The 4,792-nt window shown below is 37.9% G+C and overlaps 1 pseudogene; it reads left to right on the forward strand.

The window, feature by feature from the left end:
* Nucleotides 1-329: 329 nt before the first annotated feature.
* On the forward strand, nt 330-1,918 carry LOC141489927 (eukaryotic translation initiation factor 2 subunit 3 pseudogene; annotated as a pseudogene).
* Nucleotides 1,919-4,792: the final 2,874 nt, after the last annotated feature.

The following is a 4,792-nucleotide window of genomic DNA, read 5'->3' on the forward strand; positions in this document are numbered from 1 at the left end:
ATCCCCTTAATATTTTGATTGTTATAGATCTTCCCCTTTTTTTCTTGGTTCTTTGAGGTATAAATATTAACCTCCCCCTTTTGTCCTCTGAAAAATTCTAACTATACTTCCTATTGATGCAATTAAAGACAAAATTTTTGGAAATGCTATTTGAGTCCCATTGATTTTAGTGTATCATGGAATTGTACTTAGAAGATATAATAAACCATTCATTAAAATGTCTCTGCATATTGATATATATGACTGGCAGAGTACTTATCAGCACATCCCTGAATATTTTTATATCACAATCTATTAAAAAACATATAAAATGGCTTTTTCCGGGCAAGATGGCGGGCGATGAGCCGGGAGTGACTCTGGGGCAGGCTCATCTGTCTTGCCAGGATCTGACCACCTTGGATGTTACCAAGTTGACTCCACTTTCACATGAAGTTATCAGCAGAGAAGCCACAATCAATATAGGTACAATTGGCCGTGTAGCACATGGAAAGTAAACAGTAGTAAAAGCTATTTCTGGAGTTCATACTGTCCGATTCAAAAATGAACTGGAAAGAAATATTACCATTAAGTTGGGTTATGCCAATGATAAGATTTACAAACTTGATGACCCAAATTGTTCTCGGCCAGAATGTTACAGATCTTGTGGAAATAGCACACCAGATGAATTTCCTACAGACATTCCAGGAACTAAAGGAAACTTCAAATTAGTCAGACATGTCTCTTTTGTGGATTGTCCTGGACACGATATTTTGTTGGCTACAATGCTGAACGGTGCAGTGGTCATGGATGCAGCTCTACTGTTAATAGCTGGTAATGAGTCTTGTCCTCAGCCTCAGACTTCTGAGCACCTGAGCTGCCATAGAAATCATGAAATTGAAACACATTCTGATTCTACAGAATAAGATTGATTTGTTGAAAGAGAGTCAGGCTAAGGAACAATATGAACAGATCCTTGCATTTGTACAAGGTACAGTTGCAGAGGGAGCACCTATTATCCCAATTTCAGCTCAGCTGAAGTATAATATTGAAGTTGTTTGTGAATATATAGTAAAGAAAATTCCAGTACCCCTACGAGACTTTACTTCAGAACCCAGACTTATTGTTATTCAGTCTTTTGATGTCAATAAGCCTGGTTGTGAAGTTGAAGACCTTAAGGGTGGTGTGGCTGGTAGTAGTATTCTCAAAAGAGTGTTAAAGGTGGGTCAGGAGTTGGAGGTCAGACCTGGCATTGTCTCTAAAGATAGTGAAGGAAAACTCATGTGTAAGCCAATCTTTTCCAAAATCGTATCACTTTTTGCAGAACATAGCGATCTTCAGTATGCTACTCCTGGAGGCCTTATTGGTATTGGAACAAAAATTGATCCAACTTTGTGCTGAGCTGACAGAATGGTGGGACAGGTTCTTGGTATAGTTGGAGCATTGCCTGAAATTTCCTATTTCCTTCTTAGAAGACATTTAGGTGTGCGTACTGAAAGAGACAAAAAAGCAGCAAAGGTGCAAAAATTGTCTAAGAACGAAGTGCTCCTGGTGAATATGCTAATTGTCTACTGGCGGAAGAGTCAGTGCAGTAAAAGCTGATTTAGGCAAGATCATTCTTACTAATCCTGTGTGCACAGAAATAGGAGAAAAAATTGCCCTTAGAGTTGAGAAACACTGGCGTTTAATTGGCTGGGGTCAGAAAAGAAGAGGAGTGACCATCAAGCCAACAGTAGATGATGACTAAAGAACTCTCACTGAAGGCCTAACTTGGCTACGGAAAGAGATGCCACTTAAATCTAGGGGTATATTTTCAGAGCAATAATGGGGAATTAATTTCACAGTTCGTTACATTTAGTGAATGCTGGATGGTTTTCTCATTTCTTGTGATGAAAATTTAACTTCTTGTATTAAAATACTAGTCAGTGTCTGCAATAAATGTAAAAATTGGCAAAAAAAACCCCCATATAAAATGGAGTAGAGAGGTGGCTATAGAGTACTGGCACCAATGTTAGGAGGACCTGAGTTCAAATTCAGCTCCCGTCATGTGATACTTACTTGCAGTGTGATTTAATCCTGATTGCCTCACAAAACAAAATTTTTAAAATGAGGCATGTTCAAAAATAATGACAATACAAAGTACAATATGATTAGTATATAGGAGAGGTATTTGGGAGATGAAATGAGAGTTCATTTTATGGAAGGGCTCAAGGCCAGCCTACCGTCATTATTCTCTTTGTTTTTCTGGATTTAAAACCAGTCCTTTTTTTAACTGCTGATTCATCATAAACCTCCCCCCTGCCCAGTACCAACTGGTGGTACAGTAGATTGAGCACTGGCTTTGGAGTCAGGAGGGCAGGAGTTCAAATCCAGCCTTTTGATATTTACTAACTGTGTGACCTTGAGCAAATCACTTAACCCTGATTTTCTCACATTCAGGGCCATCTCTAATTGTCTTGATTCATATCTGACCACTGGACCCAGATGGCTCTGGAAGAGAAAGTGAATCTGGTAAGCACAGCCTGTTTTCACTCAAATTCAATTTATGTGCTTGCATGGCATCCCCTCCCTAACATTAATATTCTTTGAGAACAAAGGACAAAAATCATTATCTCTCAGAAGTCTCTTCCTTGAAAAGCCTAATATTTCTGTGGATTGCTCATTTTAGAATACTCCCCTTCCCTAACTGGCCCTCTTCCCCCTTCTCCCAGTGTTGAATTTTTTTTTATTTTTATTTTTTTGGTGTCTCCTTTTTGTGGAAGGGTCCAAGCTGGTCTGTCTTCATTCTTTTCCCTGATCTCTTTCTTGATTTTCTGGATTTTATAAGCCAGTGAGCCTTCATTGGGGAGTTTCTTCCTCCTCTCCTCCTTTTTCAATTCCTTGAGGGTAGGGATTATTTTTTGGTTTATATTAGTATCATTGATGCCTGGTAATAAAGTATTTAATAAATACTTATTTCCTTTCTTTCATATTTCATATTTCATATTTCATAGAAGGCAATGAAAATTCTCCTGGCAGGGAATACGGGGGTAGGGTATAGGCAGGGGACAGAATTAAGACAGTCTCATGATGGAAACTATACTTGATTAGGACCTCAATGAAAGGGTAGAAGTTCAATGGGCAGAGAGGTAGGATAGGGTGGGGACTCTACTAATGCCTTATCTGTTGATGGGTACAGCTTGGTCCAGCCTAGATAGCATGTACTAGATAGCCTAGGGGAAATCCCAAAGAAATAAAAGACCCTGTCCCTATTTGAGAAGCCTAAATAAGTCTACACAAAATAAGAGCAATTCCAAGTAGCATATAGACTGAAGTAAAATTGAATTTGGTCTTTAAAACATAATTTATTATGTTTTTTGAAAGATGATGGAATTAGGTGATTTGTCCAAGGTCACACAACTAGGTAATTTTTAAATGACTGAGACTGGATTTGAATTTAGGTCCTCCTGACTCTAGGGCCAGTGCTTTATCCGCTGTACCACCCAGCTGTCTGATAATTTGTTATTCCTGACAGAACTAAAGCTTATACTTTTCGAGGTTCTTATTTACCATTTCTATCTGCTTTCCTATAGTCCCCCTTTTGTCCTTGCTCTCAGTTTCTTCTCCTACAATGAAAGAGATTTTCAATTCAACAAAATTTATTAAGTGCCTAATGTGTATGGAACAATGTGGTAAGTGTTGGAGATGAGTTTATGAAAAAATGACAGAATCCCAAAAGTTTACAACTCTGGGTGGGGGGGGGGAGAGGGGTGGTGTGTGTGTGTGTGTGTGTGTGTGTGTGTGTGTGTGTGTGTGTGTGTGTGTGTGTGTATGTGTATGTGTGTGTGGGGGGGGTGGTGTGTGCAAGTGTGTGCACATTAAAGAGACCTAGAGACAGAGACAGAAACAGAGAGGGAGAGATAGAGGGAAGGAGGAAAGAAAGGCGAGTCAGAGAGATAAAAGGGAGGAAAAGAGGAAGAGGGAGGGGAGGAAGGAGTGTTTAGAGTGAGAAAGAGAACATGGTCTGCTTTTCACCTTTAAACCTTTGGTGTATTTCAGTGGAATTGTGGAAAAGAGCATTATAAATCTATGGAAGGCTAATGCAGATCTCTGTAAACAAAGGGCTATACATAGGCATGGCTACCAAATGTGTCTGAGTTTCAATTTCCAATAATCCTGATTCCTTTAAGGGGCAAAAAGGAAGGTTGCTAAAACTTGTCATGATCTTCTAACTTGTCTCATTTCCCAATATCTTCCCAAACTTTATCACCTACTTTGCTTCTCTGGTATTTAACCTTGATTTATTCTTATCTCTTCTTGTTACAATCCTGCTCCTGATAGTTATCTCAGTTTTTTTTCATACTTTAAATATTTGTTAATGTTCACTTAATGAATTTTAAAAATTAATTAACAAGCATTTATTTTCTCTCCTTCCCTATCCATTATAAAAGAAAAAAGAAAAACAAAACCTTTGAAACAAATATGCATAGTCAAGCAAAACAAATATGCATAATCAAACAAAACAAATATGCATAGTCAAGTAAAAAAAAATTTCCACGTCCAAAAATGAATGTCAATGAATTCAATATCTGTATATTGAATACAGCATCTCTCTGTTAGGCACTAGGTAGCATTTGTTATCATCTATTCTCTGGAATCATGATGATTATTATGTTCTTAAGTCTCTTAAAGTTGTTCATTTTTACAGTGTGCTTTTTGTGGAAATGGTTCTCATAGTTCTGCTCACTTTATATCAGTTTATAGTAGTCTTCCCAATTTTCTCTGAAATTGACTTTTCTCATTGCATCAAGCACATTCATATGACAAATTTTGCCAT

The sequence above is a fragment of the Macrotis lagotis genome, chromosome 5, assembly GCF_037893015.1.
Source record: "Macrotis lagotis isolate mMagLag1 chromosome 5, bilby.v1.9.chrom.fasta, whole genome shotgun sequence".
Classification (NCBI taxonomy): Eukaryota; Metazoa; Chordata; class Mammalia; order Peramelemorphia; family Peramelidae; genus Macrotis; species Macrotis lagotis.